Below are 21,967 nucleotides of genomic sequence, written 5' to 3'. Positions count from 1 at the left end.
TAGATCTCAGTATTCAAAATTAAAATTAACAGACCTACAACATGCATGTTTATGTATAACATGTCTGCAAGCAGTATCTTTTTTGAGGATTACATCAAGACTTAGGCCGACGTCAAGGCTGCATTGTTTTCCTTCCAGAGCTGATCATGGAGTTGGTCCGGGACACCATACGCAACCACAAGGTCTCCATGAGCTTTAGCATCATTGGCTAGTTCATGAGCCAGCCCATTGTTTGTCCCTCTTGACAGTTCTGATGTGATAATGCCTAAAAATTACTCAGCGCAGATTTAATATCAACAGTAATTGGGTAGGACAATGATCTGCTTACAAAATCAGCCCCTAGCTCATTTCCCCACTGCGTAGTCGATCTCCACCACCAAGGAGCCTCAGAATACGTTATACAATTCCTTCAGTCCAACTGTAATAGCGCTGGCTTCGGCCTCCTTGACAATTATTCATGCATCCAGAAATGCAAACACGCCACCAAGCTCTAGCACCTTCGCCTCCGACATGGCAATCAAGCATACTCGGAGCCCATGCAATGGGCCCCACGATGATCTTGCACCCTTGCGGCTCAACCGGCGACGTCGTCGGCGGGTCAAGGCAGCGGCAGAGCAGGCGTGACACAGATGCCACGAGCTGCTTGGCCGCCTTTCCTCAAAATTCAACACAACAACAAAGAGAACTTGGCTAGAGATTGCACTTGAACACTTAGTTGCAATAGAAATGATTAAAACTTTCAAGAATACAAATTTGGCTGTCCGTTACAGTGGGAGATGCAGTGTATACGACGGCGAAAACAGGCAAGGAAAAAAACAGGAAATGGTTAAATGTGCTTTTACATTCTGACAGCATCCTTTTGCCCTGCATCACATATAGTAATGATGTCACAAGCATGCTCTTGACGAGAACGATTCACATGTGCTGGCGACCTGTAGAGGATGGAGAAAAGAAGGACAGAAGAGGGAGGCTTGTATCTATCAAGCATAAATATTTACTGAATAAAATCGATCTGATCCGTACCAACTTGAGCAGGATTGTCGAATAGCTTCCTCTTATATAGCATCTACATCAGAAAATCCGGCACACCAAATATATACATATGTTCAGAGATGACACAGATATCATTCTGACAATGTAAACCGTAATAAGTTACAACCTCCATTACACATGTAATTTTATCAAATTGACAAGGCAAGTTATAGGAATCGTAGCCTCAAAAATGGTATGTTCCTGTTTGAGATCTTTTATAGAATCAATAAGGTATAACGACATTAGGGATGAAGCATCAAAGATCAATTAATAAAATCAGGGATTAGGGAATCATACTTACCTTGTTAAGAATGATACTGATGGAATTAGTGAAGGGATGTGTGGTACGCAGGCCAATGGACCCGTGCATCCTTGATGCACACATGTACGTACACGAAGGTTGCTGGGTTGATACTTGAAAGGAGATCGATTCATCTGTCAGCCGGACATACACGAACACGATTTTGTTTTGTATCTTTCGGGAAAGGCATCCTTTCTTGACTATGTATCCATTACTAAATGAAAGTTATTTTCAGATTTTTTAACTTGGAAGATCAATAATTAGCCTCGATCCATATCGAGTATGTAGCAGTCCCCTGTTTTCCTTGAAAAAGCAAGATTGCGATTGCACATTTTTTATACTCAAATAGTCAAATTAATACATTTTGTTAAGAAAAAAATCCTTTAGGTGTGCCTTTTGTTTCTCGAGGGTCCACTGGTTCTGTAGTATTTGTGTCTAATTTTTTCTAGAATTCATTTTTTACTTTTTGTGTGGTGTATACAGTCAAACTAACTAACATATGCGTTCAATAGTGATTAGAAGGCACTTTCAGTCAGTTAGATGGATAAAGATCAAGCTTGGCACCACAAAAATTGAGAGGAGAACTGAATATGAATTATCCTCCATTAATCATTCATATGATCCTTAGATCATCGATCTACCAGTACTGGCAGTACATGAGTCTAAACAACATACATCTTGTGTGAGGCAAAATAAAATAAGTTTCATGAGTATCTTATGGCCATACCTGACACATAACATTATCTCACCAAATTTATCAAATCCATGGGAAGCACATTTGAAGAATAACAGGTTGAGGAAAATAAGTGCCAAACCAAATTCTTCTGAGATACTCAATTTCATGAAGACAGCACTCCCACTCCTCCCTATATTTGCAGCAAGCAGTTCATGAGAAAATCAACATGCAGTAAATGAGAGGTAGTTGAAGAAATATATCAATAACTTGCGCTGAATATAGCTATCTGCCTCAAGTACCCTGATCGCAGTGGACCGGCATTGAAAATTCGCGCGATAGGTGAGGAAGAAAGGATGTGGCATCCACGTGTAGTGGGTCATCGACGGCTAAATCTCTACTATGAAATTTAAAAAGAAAACTAATATGTGATTGTGTTATTTCTAGTTCAGTCCATAAACTAATTTGGGTTTAATCTATCAAACTAAACCAATGATTAATTTTATGAAACAAATTCAGATAGAAGACGTTACATCTCAGCAATTTGGGGTTTAATATATCAACAGAATAAATGCTTTGTCCTCCAAATTTATATGTAGTAAGAGAATACCTATTGGATAAAAGAATAGAAGGAGAAATAATCAACAGTGATGGTGACCAGTAACATAAGGAGCGTAGGGATGTCCATGTGAAGAACGGTGCAAACATGGTGATAACTGCATTGCCATTATCGCCAAGCAAAAGCAACTGGGGCAACAACCCATATTATAAACCCAAATATACCTGTGTGTTCCAATGGGAGAAGGGAAAAAAAATCCTCATACGCACCATCCCCACAATCATGCTCACCATCTGAAGTATATCAAATATAATCAAGAAGTAGACATTAATTAATGCTAACAGACAGAACAAAGTAGATCGCTATGCATGATACACATGATATCCGGTTGTATATATACAACCCCCAAATTTGAAATGTTAAAATGATTTTGAAACTCAAACAGTTTGACCATTGATCATATCAACTAATCCGCACAAAGAGTTTTACAGAAAGGCAATTAGCTATCACAAGAAAATTTGAAGGGCAAATCTCTGAAAAGAAAATACATTAAACAGTACATCAAGAATATGATTATGAAATAAAAAAACTTCCGTACTATATACCTTATCAAATCAGGTGACAAAGGAACCCCTCCATATTAATATATTTTATTATACACCAAGATCTCCTAGCTCTGTAGCAACTAACTGCAGTTTTGCTTCAATGCATGAATAGAAAAATTATGTTGAAATACTACTAACCATAAAATAGCATGATATATGTTGGCATATAGAAACTACAAAAGTAAGTTAACACATCACACAATAGTACGAGTAAGCTCAGCAGGTCTCAACTCTCAGCATGCAAGCCGTAGCATCGGAGTTGTTACCGAGTGAATTTCTCCTTCCCGCACATAGACATTGTCACATACCTCTTTGAATAGATACTTAATATGAGAATCTTGTGAAATTATTTTCCTCACGTGTTAGGATGGTGCAATGTTACGGTAACAGAGCTAACGACCCGTGTGGTAGATTTAGCCTGCTGATCATAATATATTTTGATATATAAGTAAGAATAGTGCTAAACTGCTCATATCTATCTGTTGTAACCAAAAGTCTACAAATGATGAATCAACATGTAAGTCTAGCATTGTTTCGATCATTATTAGTTTAACACTGAATAATATTAAATATATACAGAAAATTTAGCAACACAAAATTAGTTTCCTACATATACATGGGATGACATTTAGGTGGATAGTGAAATAACTATACAGAAAGGAGGAAACTTTATAGCAGCTCCGCATACTTATTGAGTAATCCTCTATCATCTGCCCTTTACATCGTCGTCCTTTTTCTCAACACTTCATCTCCCTGCCATGCGCTACGTCTGCACCAAACATGAGCAGCCACATTATGAGATGGATTCAGAATAGCTTACCATTGCAGCAAGAAAACATTTTCTTGCATGAGGAAAAGACCTTGATTTTATTTAAGTCGTACAGTGAGCAGTCAAGTAACATGCACTATAGCAGATCCTGTTCTGCCCCAACCAGGCAAGTCTCTTCAAGTACTAATGATGAATGTTCTTCTTTATTCCCCATCCAAATACCAAAATGGCAAATTGTTTAGGAGAATAACACTGTCAGTTGGAGAAGGTTGTTCTTCGCTTATTGGTCATCGGGACCAAACTTTTACACAGAAAACACATGAAACAGAAGATATACTGTACTAAGGTGAATGCATCAATCATGAGACAAACTAAAAAATTCATACACACACACACAAATTATGGTGCTGATACTGAGACGTTAGTGTGCGCCTACCTTAAATTGCATGTATCTTCCTAAGTTCGTATTCGTTTCTTCAGTTCAAGGGATCCTACTGCTCGAGTGTCAGTGTGTCCATCCCGATTGAATGCCTCATCTCAATTTGTGGTGATTCTATCAGTCCCGGAGTAACTTGCCGCGCCTTGGTTGTCGAACACAGCAAAGAGGTGCACCAAAAGGCAGAGCGTGTCGTCATTGAGCCCCAGCCCGTCAAGGTCGCGGCGGCATATTGATGTCAGGAAGATCTACGTGTTATTTGAGGCATAAACTGGGTTACAGACTGCAAGAATTCTTTCCAATCGAATCAGCCACATCCATCTCGAACAAATTAAGTAAGAAATAATAACCTGAAACTATGAGTGCTCAACACCTGCTGCAGCTCCAATGGTAATCCCCTCCTAGCACCAGCAGATCGAGCTACTGGACGCAAGCGTGTGTCAAGGTTTCCTAGTTAATTTGGTCAACTGCTCAATTTCAAAAGGGGATTTGGCTTTACAAGGAGTAGCTGGGTGACTTTCAGGTGTGCAGCACAGTACCTTGTTCGTGCTTGGGGCTCGGGGAGGAGGCCGGCAGGAGCTTCGGGAGGGCGCCGGCAGCAGGAACTTGGGGAGGCCGGCAGCCCGAGGTGAGGTCGAATTAAATTTCCGCCTCCACAGACATCCGCGTGCACCAGAGGCCACCGTTGCTGCAGACCTTCCCGGGACAGGCGGCCGTGTGACCGTGTCCAGGAGCTCTGCCTCGTCGTCATCCTCCTCCTCCCTGAAGTAATCGAGCCGGGATGCACGGAATTGTTGGAAGAGAGCAGGTGTGTGGCGGGCCTGCGAGACTCGGGGGTCGGGCGTTGAGGCGACGCAAGGCCGGCGGCGGCGACCAGGGCGGCGCGCGAGGCGGTGGTGGCGGCACGCAGCGGAGCGGCAGGTGGTGGCGGCGCGCTGGAAGTTGAGATAAGTACCTGCTCGCCGGCCCGCAACGACTCCGTCTTCTGCTCATCCTCCGGCGCGCTGGAAGTTGAGATAAGTTGAGGAAGCGGCGAGGGATGTGGAGCTCGACTGGGTCACGGTCAAAACACCGTAGTATGAAGGAAAAATCAATCGTTTCCGAATTTGAGTCTCTGATTGTTTTATTTTTTGATAGTCCAGCCGCTGATTCGTTGCAAGTAGAAAAACGGGCCCAGCAGGGAAGGGAGCCGGTGCGATCGTTCGACGCACGCGACGTGATTTCATTCGTACCACCTCGTGTATATTATTTTTTTCCATGCAAATTGTAAAAGCGTATTATGACATGAGAAGAAAGCGTATTGTGACGGTGAACCTGACAAAGTCAATCCGTGCTTTATTATTAGAGAAAGAGGGAAAGACTAGCAAAAGTGTCCGTGCGTTGCAACGGGAGAAATAATTATCACCCCTAGCGCCCCCATTCCAGTTAACACTTCTTTTCTTTGTCATCATTGTCGGTAACGATGTCCACTACATGACGAACATTCCACCTAAGCTTGGAACCAATAAAGAATTGCATCACCTACATGGACAGACCAGCGAACGGTCGCGTTTGAGATCCCGGCCACATGACCCACATCTGCACAATGAAATACTTGTGCCATGTGTTTATGTTATCTGGATTTTACCAATCCGTGAAGGACACAAACAAAAACTAAATTCAATTTTATTTTAAAATAATTAACATTTTTTTGTCGGGTAACGCAATCAACGCCAAAAACACTGGAGGTTATGAGTTTGATTCCAGTAACGGTCAACTATTTTTTGCCTCATCTCCTAAACAGGATGGTGGGTTGCCTCATCTCCTAAACAGGGTGGTGGGTTTGATTTGTTGGGCCAGATTGCACGGACATGTTGGGAGGGCATGTTTCTTTTTTACTGGTGGAACGTTACGCGGGCAAATGTGGCAAAGGCCAAGTGGCCCAAGACTGACGATTGGTAGAATAGCCTAGCTCAATATGAGAAAACACCATGGACATACGAAATGGGAGGACCAATAATATTATACCTCCATTTATATATTAAAAATAGTATATATGCCCGTGGGTTAGAACGGTAGAAACAATTGACATAAATTTAGTGAGGATTGTATGTGCAAACATAATGTTCAATGTGCTACAAATTTGGCGCAAATTTTGTAAAGATTATAAGAGCAAGGAAAACATAATGGAAGAAAAAAAATGTCATGAATTTAGTGAGGATTAAAAAATGCCACATCATTTTTACTCATAAGATGGCATGGCAACCTGCCATTGATTCCCGCACCTCCTGTTAATTAGTTTTTCCTTCTCACGATGACTTCCCAGAGTGGTCGAGCACGTGCATTGCAACGGGGAAAACAAATCATTATATGTGCGTAGTAGCCCATCCATATTGTCACTTCTCCTCTTCATCACCATCGCCGATGGTTGTCAGTCATCCACCAATTAACGACGACCATGATCAATCTCAAGGTGAGCTTGGTCATCACACTTTAACACACTGTTTTTGCCAGCCCCTTCCTTTGTCACATTGTCAACCAATTCAAGATGAATGTGGTCAATTCCATGATGATGAGTTTGGTCATCGCACTGTAGCATGTCGTTCCCGCGAGCACCTCGCTATACTAACTTATAGTTTCATGGACAATGATGGTGTTCGTTGCGGTGAGGAGAGTAATAGAGGACAGGTGGAGGCTGCACCATGCGCGCATCAGCAGAAGCACATGGACCACATATCCAAACCAATGCTAGATGCAAATTGCGCTTGTATAATTCACTTAACATACGATCTTTCCCTAATAATATACATATTTGAAGGTCTAGGCCCTACGGAGTACAAAAACACACGCGACGGACGGAGGAACATTCGAAAAATCATAAGGAAGAAACGTTACTCCCTTTAATTAATTCCCAGTCAATTGTGCAACGTTCTCTAGTATTAATCACGATGTGTGCATGCAGCGCCCACAATTCCCGGGATTTAATTTCCTTCACCCTATACAACCTTCCTTCCCGTGATGTATGTGCATGGCAGCTTTTCCTTCACAATTCTGGGAATTTATTTTCCTTCAGCCTACAATCCCTCCTCCACGTGAGTGTGCATGCATGGCCCCGGGATTTATTCCTTCATGGCAGCCTCACAATCCTGGGGATTTACAATTAATTCCTTCATGGCAACATCCTTTTGTTCCCTCTGCCTATTGATCTTTCAGGTGGCTTGCATATTTCAAGTCATAACCGTATTTAAATTGGTGGGTCTGGATATGAAGTACCGAGGTGGTACTATCTTTGAACAAATAATCTCTTATAAATACATAAGGGGGGATGCTAGCTCAGTTGTGTGCTCCCTTCGGCAGTTAACCTCACGTTGGGAGTTCGATCCCTAACGAAAGCACATTATTTTTGCATCCCTGTCGGACTGCATCGGTTGTGGGCCGCCGTTTCAGCCGGGCCGTCTGCCACAGCGAGGTCCATCGATGGGCTGAGGCTTGGGCGAGTCGGAAAGATAGTTTTAAGGAGTTTTAGCGAAACTTTTAGTGCGCACGTACAATCAGAATCATATTTTAGTACCACCTCGCGTATATGTTTTAAATTCAACTTGAAAACGTAAAATCACGGGAAGAAGCGTATTGTGACGGTGAACCCGACAAAGTCGATCCGTGCTTTATTATTAAAAAAAAATAGGGAGAGACTAGGAAAATTGTCCGTGCGTTGCAACGGAAGAAATCGATGGGATGCATAACCGGCTACGTGATAGGGTTAAGTGCTTTTATGGGAGGCTATCATGGGAGGACTTTACCTGAAAATCAGAGATCACAGTTGATAAGGAGGAGCCGGGGGAGGCCAATGGCATGGTTGCAAGCGGTGGCAATAGAGCAGTTGAGCTAGTCATCAATCCACGCAACTGCATGAGCTAGAATTTTTCATGACTATTATTTTTGTACTGAGTGAATTTATATTTATCATAGTCAGGATTAATAAAGCTCGAGAAAATCTGACATTAAAAGAAAGTAACTTATTCTTTTAGTATGTACGCACTTCATGCCAACCCAATAATTTAGATGCAAGAATGCGTTGAAGGGACATGAAATTGTGCTCCAAATAGGTCATGTGATCTCCAAAGAGATTGACGTCCTATATGAAAAATGAAAACATGAACATTGTATTATTTTTTATGGCTAGTCATTTTCAAAGAAACCATGATAGAGAAGCTGCATAGCAGATTACTTGGTGGCATCAGGATAAAGAAATATAGTACATTATATGGCTCAATTAGAATGTAGATTTCTTAATATTGATCGCCGACCACTAATTTAGGAAGTGCATAGAGCTGCCGAAATGATAATTAGAATGTTGAATGCTTAATATCGACCGTCAACGATTAACTCAAGAAGTGCCTTACTTGAGAGCAGCTAACAAATTAGTAGGAGTATATGTTCGGCCAGTTGCAGCTACATTATTGCAGAAATCTGCAAGAATACTAAAATGACTCGCAAACTACTTATGACATGAAGCATCCGTGGGAGAGAAGAAAAACTGATTTAATGAACTGAAGACGGTAAATCTTTAATAAGATATGTGGCACAACATATATAAAATCGCAGACTGGTCAAGGGATCCAACTTTAGAGATTGATAACTGAAATTAAACGCATCTTTTTTTTGTGGGGTGAAATTAAACACATCTCATTTAACAGTTTCAGGTCATCTAACTCTCACAATGAAAAGCCATAAATACAATAATTAATTTACAGCAAGACATATTATACGGATATTGTCTTCCAAAAATTCTAGCCTAGTTACGTTTCTTCTTTGCTTGAACAAAACATCATAAAAAATGCTAAAACATATATATTCTTTAAAATTCAGTAATCCATGTCACACAACCCGAAGAGAGAAGAACATAACTGCTAGTCGGAGGTCATCAACTAACATGTTCAGTGTTTCACTTAGTTAACTTTTGAACACTTGTATCCTTGTAATTTGGAACTAATCCAGCAGAGAATAGGAAGTAAAAGTATGTCCTCTCTCATGAAACATAGCTGTACAAATCTAAAATTTAACTAATAGAATAAGAATGCACTAAGCTCGCATGAAACATATAGTGCAAGTACTACCTCGTTGATCTGCCCCTGCTTTTGCTTAGGCCCTCTCCTCCGTACTAATAACTCCTTTGGATGCTTCTGTCTTGTCTGCTTGACGGGGGAAACAGAAAAGTTCTACAGATAAGTCCTCCTATCTATGAGATTTTCGGTTTTTATAACATAAGACTTCTCTTAAAATTCATCGATGCTTTTTGTTGTTATTAATTAGTAAGAAGAACGCTCGTCGACGCGCGGCTATCAGTGTGCATCGCCTCAGGCGACGGCTGGCATGACCTTGAGCCACTGGGCTTGGTCAAGCGGCTTGCCAATTGCATAGATGATGAATCCTGCGACGGCGAAGACGAAAGCCGGCTTCTGCATCACGTTGTACATGCGCCAGCAGTCGAGGCTCCTGAACTCATCCCACTCGGTCAGGATGCAGACGGCGTGCGCATCGCGGCCTCGTACGCGTCCGACGTGACGGTGACGGGCTGCCCGGCGGGCTCGCCCACGGCCCACCGACTGCAGGTGGCGAGGGTGCGCGTGGTCCCAGTCAAACTTGTTCATGGCGAGGTCACGCCTCACCTGCGGGTCGTAGATGCTAACGACGGCCTTGTCGCCAAGCAGACCTAGGCACATGTCGATGACCGGTGTCTCGCGGGTGTCACCGGTATCCTTCTTGAAGGCGAACCTAGCATGGCCACCTTCTTCACGGCGACGGTGTTGAACATGGAGGAGACGACGCGGTAGATGAAGCGGCTCTTGCAGTCGTTGATGCCGATGACCTGCGGCCTGCCTCCATGGACGTCCTTGAGGACCTTCACGTAGACATCCTTGAGGACCTTCACGTAGACATCCTTGAGGACCTTCACGGCGGTGCCCTCAGCGAGGAACCTCCCGATTGGACAGGATTTGGTTCAGGACGCCATGGCCGTTGTGGGTGAGGATCTTCTTGATGGCTTTGGCGGTCTTGACGGTGACGGGCACGGTGAACTTCTCGACCATGATCTTGTTGGAGTGGGATATGTCGACGATCATGCGTGCGCTCACCTAGTAGGTCAGGATCGGCGCGCGGCCTTGCCGGTGCCGAGGCCGCGGCTCTTGGTGGGGGGTGTTGACGGAGACGGAGACGAAGTCCGCCTCGCCGACGTCGGTGCTGAAGAAGAGGTTGCGGCCGCGGCCGCGGCACTGCTTGGCGACGTCGTCAGGGCCGGTCTCGTAGATGGGGAGCCGGTCGCTATTGCAGCCGGCGATCCGTGCCTTGGAGATGTGTATTAAACCGATATTTATGAGAGAAATTAGAGGAGACGTGGGATGAAGAGTTGGACTACAACTAAGAGTCCACGTTGAGAGGGGAGTTTAACATACCGAGAAAGACCAAGATGAACAGATGGAACAAAAAAAACTGGACACAACACACAAACGTTATTTATTTGAGTGTGGGTTGATTCCTAAAAACTACAGGGACTTTTCTGCAAAAAGGACGCGATGGTGAACCCGACAAAGTCAATCCGTATATAACAGGCACCACCAGGGCACCTACACCCACCCCCTCCGGCCATCGAACCAGAACTCTATTTGTTCAGGTTTCGAAATTTTGTTCGAATTTTCGATATTTATTGACGATTTTAAAAACGTATTCATATTCAAATATTTTAAGGAAAATCGTCCACACTTGTTTCCAAGAATTGTTGAAAATATTTAAGAAAAATAAATAGACCTGTCGCTAAACTACTTTAACAGGGGCGCTGCAATTTGAGCATAATCAACAGCTAGCTCATGTGGTTGGCGTCCCTGCTACCTAGCGTGAGGTCCCGAGATCGAACCCATCATGTGTGGTTTTGTTTTTCGTGCTATTTTTACGTTCTTGTTTCTTGGTTATGGGCCGGCCCGATTACGTACGCGAGGTTTCAGCCAAAGCTCGACTGGGCCAGTCCGATTACCTACACGAGGTTTCATCCAAAGCTTGACTGTTAGAGCTCTCGGGGAATAGTACCACCTTGGATTTTGATTTTGTCTACACGAATTGTAAAAGCGTATTACGACATGAGAAGAAAGCGTATTGTGACGGTGAACCCGACAAAGTCAATCCGTGCTTTATTATTAGGGAGAGACTAGCACATATGCCCGCGCGTTGCAACGGGGTAATAAAGATTGACATTATTTTACTGGAAAACTCAATCAGAATACCTGTATGAATTTCATAGAAATTTTGTTAAAAAAAATTCCAGCTAAGTCAACCATATAATACCCATTTGTGAAAAATTTCCAGCTAGGTCGACCATGCATATAATACACACATCTTGATCTTTTATCAAAACCACAGAGGTAAGTAAATTCCTATAACTGTAGATAAAACTACAATATATCCACCTAGATGAAACTGTATTACATCAATTTGTGCACACTCATTGCTCCAAAAAGATTGAGATGTAGTAGTTACCTAACAGAAGTTGACTTCCAACATGAATTCAGTCAATTACTTCCTATACATACAAAAAGAGAAAAGGTCATCAGTCATTTTCCTACATCTTTATATGTCATCTTTCTATGCCTTAATTTGGATCAATATCCAACCATGAACAATCCTTGTCTCAACCTCATTTTATATTTAATTTAGACCTACAAAAAGCAGCTAGTTTAAGAAAAATACACACTATACTGTAAGGTCACTTAAGTGACGTGTAGTTTTATGTGCATGATATTTTATGAAATTCAACCAGCTAAGGATTAAAAAAAAGCTATGTCTTTTATTCCGAGCAATCGCAATAATCTACACTGGAATTAGTTAATACCGTGCACCTTCTGTATTTCTGCTGAATCCCGTTGGTCATGGTCATGTACGCATAGAAATCCATAAAACTCGAGCACAGGATTGGCAATGTTGTTAATCAGGTGATCAATATGCCCCTTTTGTTTTTTGCCGACCCCCCATTTGCTCGTATATGGATGCAGGCATATCCATCCAGTTTCTTGCCTACGGTTAATAGAAACCAGAATTCTAACATGCATAGTGTCTCTCCTTGTGCACTGGATAGCATCATGGGACGTTGCTGATGACTGTAGTTAGTGCAACGGCAGCGCTGCCCTGATGATGCAAGGTGAAGCATATGTGATCTGCTGTACATAATCCTAATTTATTTTTCTGGAAATCCCAATTGAGCGATCAAGCCTAGAGCAGTCAATATGTGCACGCATGTAGAATTGGAACAATCGATCTGGCATGTAGAATTGGAATCCATCAACGCATATGCTGCCGAGCAACTGACGGATCAACATGGAAGAAACTGCACAGGTATATATATGTCCTAGACTTCCACGGAATTCTTTGCTTGAAAGACTGCAAAGGGAAGCTTTTGGTCTTCGATCACCATGGATCACACTGGATTTATTGGATTAGCAGTACGCCTTGTTGACTGTGTAATTGGACATATCAGGGAGGGATTAATTGTCATCACCTGTTGGCCGCCACCCGCCGATCTGATCCCATCAAAACTGAATTGTTAGACCTGTCCAAATTCCTAACCGCCTCCTCTTCCTGATTCATATGGAACTATGGATACCCGATCTGAGCACACACCGGCAACCTGCAGGTCTCCCCTCTGAATCTGATCCGAGCAATCGACGCGCAGGTATAGCGCGGCCCTTTTTGGCGCTGGCTGCTTACTCGCCGTCTGACTTCACCGACACCCCCCTCTCTGGCTGCTACTCGCTGTCCCGAGGCTCTCGTTGCTTGCGTTCGATCCACACTGGAGAAAACAAACAGGAGGCGGCGGCGCCTGCGAGCGGGCCAATAGAGGAGAGGGTTGTTGTCGCCCCCCAGTGTTGCGAGCTGCTGCAAGCCGCGGACCGTGGAGGAAGCTGGCGGCGCTGTCGTGAGCTGTGCTGCCGCAAGGCTGATGACAAGCCGGCTTGCACGACGACGCGGCGCTGCAGGACCGAAGGAGGACGAACCCCATACAAAAACGATGAACGAATAAAATCTTCTCTACGTGAGGAGATTGAACCCACGGGCATACCAGTTTTTATTACTCATTATTAGGAGAAAGGTGACCCTGCCGGAGTCCCTGCCGGACACCCCATGGGTGCACGAAGTAGTTTGTGTTAGAGATGGTTTTGGGTGCAGGGAGGATTAGATCAAAAAGTGGAAAGATTGGATGAAAGAAGAGGAAGGAGAACAGGTTGGATCAAAGACGAGGAAGGAAACCTGATCTGCTGCTGAACTACATCGATGTGCTATCGGGGACGTCTCGTGCAGAAAGAAAGAAGCAAAGTAGAGAGGAAGTAGCAGATCGATCGATGATAGAAGAAGGAGACTCTTTTTTTTTGAGTTGAATAGAAGAAGGAGACTCAGTCTGGTGGTTAACGCATCAAATTTTTTATAGGAGAAGGAAGGCCCAGCCCAATTTGGAAAGCGACCGACGGCCCAACAATCTTTAACGCAATCAATCTTTTCCTAATAATAAATCAATCTTTAGTACCACCTCGCTTATATGTTTTAAATTCAAACTGAAAGCGTAAATTCACGGAAAGAAGCGTATTGTGACGGTGAACCCGACAAAGTCAATCCGTGCTTTATTATTATAGCAAATATGCCCGTGCATTGCAACGGGAGAAATTAGTCTATACATCAAAACAACATCCGAACGGTGGCGTCCGGCCATGACACGGAGGTGTAGGCCAAAATCTAGATAAATGTAGTTATTTTTTGTTTCTCCTAAAGTCAGATTATTTGCATGAAGAAATGATGGGTAACGTAATAGATGCACTATTTTTTTCTATTAAAAAATTACAGACTAATAGCACAACATAAAAATCAATGAGTTTATCCCTTCACATCGAACCACGGGCCTCTGCATTTTCTATTTATCCCATGTCAGCACAAACCCATATAGACAACAGCAACAAAACTTCTCATAAAAGACAGAGTTGAACCAAGTTGAGCTGCAGTCTAGCTTCGTGTGGTCGCATAAATTGGGACGGCTCATGTTGTGCGGTGGTAGCATACACTGGGACATCTCTTGCTGTGCGGGGTGGGTTGACGGCAGAAGTCTCGCATCTCACAACAGCAGCAACACGTGGCCTAGCAGTCGGAGTAGGAATGCAGCTTCGATCGTCAGAGCGTTGTGTGGTGGGGGCGGACAGACAGAGCATGCAGCGGCAACCTTCGGACCTCATCTTGTTTAAATACTCTTTATGCAGCCCATAATCCTCTGCCTTTAATTACTGAGGTAGCCTACAAATCCTCTTTCTTTTAAATGATGGGGCAGCCCACACAATCCTCTGTTTTTTGTCATGGAGCGTGCACAACACCCCCCCCCCCCCCCCCCCCATCTTGTTTATTTAGCTCACATCCTTTAGTCACAACAATGTTCCTTTCCTCGTTCCCCACGTTTGCTTGTTGACCATAACGTATATGAACAGCTGCAAATCCTTTTCTGACAGCGAGGTGGAAGTAATAAACATGGCATGTGCTAGCTCAGTGGTTGGTGTCTCCTAGACTGAACGAAAGGTCCTGAGTTCGACCCCAGTATTCTGCATGGCGTCTATTTTTTGCTGCTTTTCAAAAATCCCATGCTAGCCCCTGTCGGTCAGATGCGCCAAGGCCCATTACAGCAGGGGCGGAGGCCCATTATTGCTGGCGAGGCAATGTTGACGAAAATATATAATCAGGTGTGGTGCGTCAAAAATTAGTACCACCTCATAAAAAACAATAATAATATAGATCATCTAAGCGGGACAAAGCCGGAAAAAAACTGAAAGCGTAAATTTACGAGAAGAAGCGTATTGTGACGGTGAACCCGACAAAGTCAATCCGTCATAAAAAACAATAATAATATAGATCATCTAAGCGGGACAAAGCCGGAAAAAAAACTGAAAGCGTAAATTTACGGGAAGAAACGTATTGTGACGGTGAACCCGACAAAGTCAATCCGTACTTTATTATTATATTAGGGAGGGACTAGTACAAATGCCCGTGCGTTGCACCGGGCGAAAAATGAAATATAACCTACTCCCCGTGCCATTATGCAATAATTTTTTAATCCAATTTCACGGGGACATTATCTTCTAGTGCTTTGACACAAATCACCCTTCTACTTCTTCCTTTACCCACTGTCCATGTGTCTCCAATCAAAACACATTATCACAATCTACATGCAAAAAAAGGACATTATCACCATCAACGAAACAGGTCATTCGTAACCCTCCCACGTGCACACTTTGAATTCCAAACACGTAACCATGCCATCAGCACTCAGCATCAAGTTTTGACTACCATCGCTGACATGTACGCACCATACTCGGCACCCTTCCAATCGGCTCACTCCATTTGCCATTCCCTCCTCTCTTTTCTCTTCCTCATCAGATCATGTAATAGTGCAACTGTAAATTCCAGTAAACCACTCCATCAGCTCACTAAAGTTATCTAAGTCACTGAACACTGTTCTCTGCAAACCATTTTGTTTGAATATTACTCAAATCTACATTCTAAAATATGTCTACATACATCCGTATGTAGTCTATATTGAAATATCTAAAAATACTTATATTTAGGCGGAGGGAGTAGAAAATAAAGAGCATGAAAGTGTATACTAAGTAGTTCCATATTAGGTTTCAGAGCACAAATTTGTATTCCTGTCAGGAATTTCAAGACTTAGCTTTTGAGTTTTATACAGACAGATTCTCTTGTTGCAGCAGCAGAATGGTCACTGCCATTGACATGCAAAGAGAAACCTTGAGAAGTGTAACTGTACTCAAGTGTGGAGCACACATCATTATTATTCTGAACTGGTTGAACCATTGTTTTAGACTATCTTTTTTCTGGTTTTATGCCATGACGCTACTGTTTGTGTCGTTCCGTTATCTTTTGATAACCATATACACTCTAGGCCATACAAAAAAACACATCATCATCAGTTTGGACTAAGATGAGCAATACAAATCTTTCATGAGATCGTGTGGTGCTCAAACAAATGTACAGACATCAGACAACAACATTGAGTACTCATACAGGCGTACACCATGTGTAACTATTAACAAATGGGAGTGTAGTGCTCCAATTCCTTAAGAAGCGAAGGCTGTAAGTTACAGAAAGTTGGCAGTGACTTAGTCCAAGCATCCAGAAATGAACTAAATCATTATTAGGTACATATAATGAGAAGAACAATAAAAATTGTAACAGTTAAGTATTAGCATGAGGGTACAAAAATCCAAGAACTAACAGCTCTCTTGGGCCATTGCCAGATTATTATTTTGTTCTAGAGTATTTCCAGATTTGTCGGCACGACCTTGGGCCATTATCATATCCTGACCTTGTTGTGTTTAATGCCTACATTTAGGTTATGGTCTAAAATCTGTCACCAGCAACAAGGCTACAAAAGGCTCTGCATTGGGGTATCATCAATTTTCACAAGAAAACCTAGAAAAAATAGAGTTTGTAAACAGAGCAGTCTGTCGATCAATGTTCGACAGTGATCAAGAATGCATAGTTAGGAGAGTTCCAAGAGGAAACAGAGTCCTGGAAATTTGCAAGGCTCTCTGTAGTTTGGGACAGCAAAAACAAAACATATGCCTCTCATATAATTTGTTTTGTTCAATTTAAAAATGTCTCTTCAATCATGGAAATAGATAAATTGCCATAGGCATACTCCCAAACTATGTGTGCCTCACAGAAGAGGCTCGACAAGAGTCAAAACATATGAACAACGATGACCTGAGCATCTGCATGATTTTAATAGAAGGCACGAGAATAGAAAGTATAGCTCTGCATTTACCTTGCATGATGATGCCACACAATTAATACAAATTAACTGAATTAAAAACATCAAGGCAACATACTTCTTTCAGTGGTTGTAGCATACACATTGGGGTTGGTCTCTAACAGAGCACGTGAACTGAACTAACAAAGTTGAAATAAGATGAAGTCAATTAGCAAAACCATGTTTTATTAGGGTGATAATAAAGATACAAATTTGACCTCAACGATGATGTAAGCCCTCAAATATTTTTTATGGCAGTTTAGTATTATGTTTCCCTTCTGGGATAATGGTAGATAAATATAGAAAAAAGATTGGAATTGTTGTAACTCGAGTGACAGTTCAACTGACATAGACATACCTTGCCTGGACACCGAGACTGTCGGGATAGATGAGAAGAGGGCAGTGACAAATATCAAGGATGTGAACAATTGCTGCTTGCAAGGCACATGGATGGTGGGCGTCGAGATTGTAGGCCATGCTTGTGTTCAACTCACACCACAGTGTTGCACCTTCCTTGATCAACCTGTATGACACATGTGCAATGCAACACAAATTGATATGACATGAGATAGCGGCAAAAGAAAATCAATCGCTAGTTCAAAAATCCTAGAAGAATTCAAGCACAGCACCTACATCTTTCTTGCCGATATTCATGGTCTTCTCCTGCAACACGCTGAGGTCGTTGACGCTCCACCGCATAAACTGTGGGATGACGAATAGCGACATCATCATGAAAAAAGATTCCAGGCAACAACATGGTCATGGTCAATCCATCGGGGGCGTTGCTGAGGACATGATATCACACCAACTGGTACTACACTTTTCGTGAAAAAGTTTGGTAGCACACTTTGTTGAGAATCATGTATCAACACAAATCTTATCAGTATAGGAGCCGAGGTGGAAGATCATATATGTATCTATGATTGTGTATATCTAACATTACATACAATGGAAGTGCATCCAATGAGGCATAGACGAAAAGATGGGTGCCGTGGCTGTCAAGAAAGACGGTGGGGGGCTGGAAGTTGCCGAGCTAACTGCAGAAAATTTGGATGGTATTAACTGGCAGACATCATCAAATGGTTGATTTACTGAAGAAAACAAGTTCACAAAAATCATATCAGTGGTGGCTACCTGTCTAGGCTCCGGGGTCCTCAACAGCAGGCAACGTTGTGCGGCTGCACTCTGACAGGGCACTTGGCGTAGCACTGCTCATCGGACCAGGCAACATGCATGGTAGGCGAGCTCTTTCTCCAGTTCTGTAATAGACACCCTCATGGAACCTTTTTCTTCTCTGAAATAAATGGTGCATCAGTATTATACTCTCTTTGGACACATTGTAAAACTGAAACTATGGTCTATGCCGTCAGTCAAAATTTTTTGTAAATTGTGTCAACCGTGCGCATCAATCCAAGCAAACAAAGACCTCCCCTAAAAAGGCAAACAAAGACCTTAAGAGCAATGAAACTCTTCATTGTCTAAAATCAAAAGACTGAATCTGCTCTGCATCGTGATTTATTTTGAACTGTACTGAAGAATCATACAGAGGACTTGTCCTTGCAGCATGACTTTTAAAGTTGGAATCCTTGCAGCACAGCTAATTAATCCCAGACTACAGAGTGAACAGCAGTACAAATTGGTGAGACCTAATAACATATAGAAATTTTATCTCTCCTGCAATGTCTATGGCGCTTTCATTCGCTATCAATTCCAGGAGTACACACTGCAGTGGTCAATAGGATGTAACACGAGAGTCCTTTGCGTTGAAATGATCCTTGTATAGTTGAACCAAGCCACTGAATTCTCTGAAACACGTCATCCCAGCGTTCCCATGCATACTGCCGAAATTAAGAACAACTGGGAAATATAAAGTATTCAGAGCTGCAAATTTCTTTACCCAGCAAAAATCTAGATACTGTATATTTTATAACAGACATCCATGCTAGCGTTACAAAGTACAGCCACCATACAAACAAAATATGGACAGTGAACAGTATCATCTCCAAGCAAAATCTACAGTCAGCTACTTCACCATGTTTTTGTTTCAGCGGGTTATGTTTACTCATTACTTTCATATTGCCTAGAAACCAAAGTAAGAAATGTTCTCTTGGTAGAATAAATTTTTTCCAGATACCATACCTGAGTTGATAACAATATGTGACAAGTGAGATGCCTTGAGGCCAAAACAGAGTCAAGCAGAGCAAGTTTGCATCAACAAGAGAGAAACATAAGCAATCAGACCTAGGCCAATAATGGTAGACCGGGCGGCGGCGAGGGAGCGAATCGAGGCTCTCACGGTGGCCCAACAGTTTGATGCAGATTGGTAGCACCTGTGTGAACAGGACAAGCTTCTGGTGCTCCTGCAACAGCTCCGACATGTAGTGGCTGCGGCGGCACCGACGCCATCCAATCCGACGACACAGACGGGCACAGAAAAACAAAGGCAACCAATTCAGCGAGGCCGCCCACCCAGAAAAACGCACCAAAGAACCAATCTTTCATAACCAGAGAAGAAGGCGAGACCCAATCTCAGCCGCCGTCCGTCCTTACCTGCCTATGGCCCTCCTGGGAGAGAAGCAGTCGTCCGCGCTGTGCAGGCCATCCATCGAGCGTCGCACCACGGGCCCCGCCAATCGGTCCCCAGCCCGCACGGCCGCGCGGGACTCCCGCACCGGCGGCAGCCCCAAGGGGCCTCCAAGTCGATGCTCGACTCGGCACGGGGGAGGGGCTGGCCCCGAGGTGCGGGGAGCCAGCGAATCCGTCGGCCAGGAGCTGGGCGGCGCCCTCCATCATTGCCGTCGTTTGGGGAGGGACGCGGTCCCGATCGAGGCGGTGTGGGGCGGGCGGCGCGGGGCAGGAGGTGGCGGCGGGAAGGAGGTGTAGATGGGATCGAGGGGCAGGGTCGTGCTCGTGCGAGGCGCTGGTGGCTTTTTTTCTTCTTTTCTCTCCTCGGTACCTGTTCGGGTCTGACTTATGAGGCTGAGGCCCAAGTGGCAATGCTTCAGCCATGTGAGACGATCTCAGGGCAAGGCCCAGGTAGTAGTGCGGGACAGATCATGTAGTACGTACGAAAATTTTGCGACGTGGTGTTTTAAATTTAAAGTGAAAACGTAAATTCACAGAAAGAAAGCGTATTGTGACGGTGAACCCGATAAAGTCAATCCGTGCTTTATTATTAAAAATTAATATTAATATTAATATTAATATATATATAAGGGAATATGCTTTATTATTAGGGATAGATTATTATTATTATTATTATTATTATTATTATTATTATTATATATATATATAGCAAAAGGGCCCGTGCGTTGCACCGGGAGAACGAAATCACATGCCCCTGACCCAATAAGAATCAATCTTAGGAATAGCCACCCACAATTGGTACACCCACCATAGCTTCTGATCATGGCGTTTTAAACATAGTGGTACACTTAATTCAGAAGCCGCAACAACTACCAAGAAGGCAACCAGCTCGTATGAGGTTTTACATTGTGTTACAGGTGGCAAATTGTCTAAAAGGTTGCCACATCACCACTGTCCACTGATGCCAAATGAAAAAGTTATTACACCGGCTTCACATCATATGGCACCGCCCAGTCTGAAAGAAGGAACCCAGGTTTAGATAAAATGCTATATAAAATCATCACTGAAGCATCTCGAGCGAGTTCTTCGTCCGTCGAAAATTTCCTTTGTTCTCCAAATCAATTCTTTCTATGGCTGAAACCACCACCCCATCACATTTTTATGTTCAGTTTAGCACACATAGTTTAGTAGTACAACATAGAGAAAAGCACAAATGTATTTAGAACTGAAAGTGAATATAAGAAGCATGACCATATTGTTGGAGATTATTAATCCAAGTCCTATAGAAAATAGAAGTGTTGAAGCAGTCTGTACACAAAGTTGCAAACCAATCCGGATGAAGTAGTCTATAAGTAGTTACGGATTGTAACGAGCTGACGTTAAAACTGAAACCAGAGCAGACACACAATTTCTCTCTCAAAAGAAAAAAATATCATTATTATAGCCGACTACATGAATTTATAAAAACAGAAGTGAAAAGAAAATCAAGTTACAGATGAATAAATTACAACTACAGATTTAACAGTACCTGCACTGTGTTAAGGTCAAATTGATTCAATTGATACTAACATTCAGCATTTCTTTTGAAAATGTCTAATGCTTATAGCCCGAAAGCTGAAAAATTCTTTGCATATTGTTTTATTTTTTTGGAGCTTATACATGTATGGGTGGGTGCATCAGAGTATCTACTTCTAGTGTGGATTTTCTAACTTGTAGTTGTATTTTTTTACATGGTCTTCCTTGGTCTTTGTACCCGAAATATGACTGTTTCTTGCAAAAAGAAAACAAAAACTCAAATGTGCAGTTATTTTTTTTCATGTAGAGCATACATGTTTTGATTGTTTTAACCTATTCTTTAAAGATGTTTTGATTGTTTGCATCTAATTTTAAATTTAGAAAAGAGAAAATACACTCAAATCGTTGCTCCAAACATCAATTTTGTGAGTGCCCGTGAGTTTTATACAATTTTATATGGGTGTTCGGCTCGGCTCCCATCCCCATGGACATATGTTCATGTTCTTACAAACGCTTGTAGACGGTGGCAACTGCTGACGCGGATGGTGGTATGTGTGCATGGCATGGTGGTCTTGGCTCCCACTCACCGCCGACCATGCTTCTCGACAGATTGGTCCTAGAGTATTCCTATTCCTATCGTCTTGAAGCTAGCGTTTATCAGGTGTCGT

At 42.8% G+C, this 21,967-nt stretch overlaps 2 long non-coding RNA genes and 1 pseudogene across 10 annotated transcripts; all 3 read right to left on the bottom strand.

The window, feature by feature from the left end:
- Nucleotides 1-94: 94 nt before the first annotated feature.
- LOC123077925 (uncharacterized) lies at nucleotides 95-5,406 on the bottom strand. Of its 3 annotated transcripts, none has more exons than XR_006436918.1 (5): nucleotides 4,915-5,406; nucleotides 4,726-4,825; nucleotides 4,031-4,623; nucleotides 2,790-3,939; nucleotides 95-2,199 (listed from the first exon to the last, which is right to left on the bottom strand). It is a non-coding gene; the product is annotated as an uncharacterized lncRNA (long non-coding RNA). The 3 variants fall into 3 exon arrangements; XR_006436919.1 differs by having other exon boundaries at nucleotides 95-3,939; nucleotides 4,031-4,240; nucleotides 4,376-4,623; XR_006436917.1 differs by having other exon boundaries at nucleotides 95-3,939.
- Nucleotides 5,407-9,711: 4,305 nt separating this feature from the next.
- On the bottom strand, nucleotides 9,712-12,278 carry LOC123076206 (UDP-glucose 6-dehydrogenase 2-like; annotated as a pseudogene).
- A 4,013-nt stretch (nucleotides 12,279-16,291) lies between these two features.
- On the bottom strand, nucleotides 16,292-20,129 carry LOC123077924 (uncharacterized). Of its 7 annotated transcripts, none has more exons than XR_006436915.1 (5): nucleotides 19,749-20,129; nucleotides 18,333-19,583; nucleotides 17,832-18,235; nucleotides 17,557-17,721; nucleotides 16,292-17,338 (listed from the first exon to the last, which is right to left on the bottom strand). It is a non-coding gene; the product is annotated as an uncharacterized lncRNA (long non-coding RNA). The 7 variants fall into 7 exon arrangements; XR_006436916.1 differs by having other exon boundaries at nucleotides 16,292-17,721; nucleotides 17,828-18,044; nucleotides 18,146-18,235; XR_006436912.1 differs by having other exon boundaries at nucleotides 16,292-17,721; nucleotides 17,832-18,044; nucleotides 18,146-18,235.
- Between the last annotated feature and the right edge of the window lie 1,838 nt (nucleotides 20,130-21,967).

This window comes from Triticum aestivum, chromosome 3D (genome assembly GCF_018294505.1).
Source record: "Triticum aestivum cultivar Chinese Spring chromosome 3D, IWGSC CS RefSeq v2.1, whole genome shotgun sequence".
NCBI lineage: Eukaryota > Viridiplantae > Streptophyta > Magnoliopsida > Poales > Poaceae > Triticum > Triticum aestivum.
This window is presented reverse-complemented; position numbering and strand designations above follow the sequence as displayed.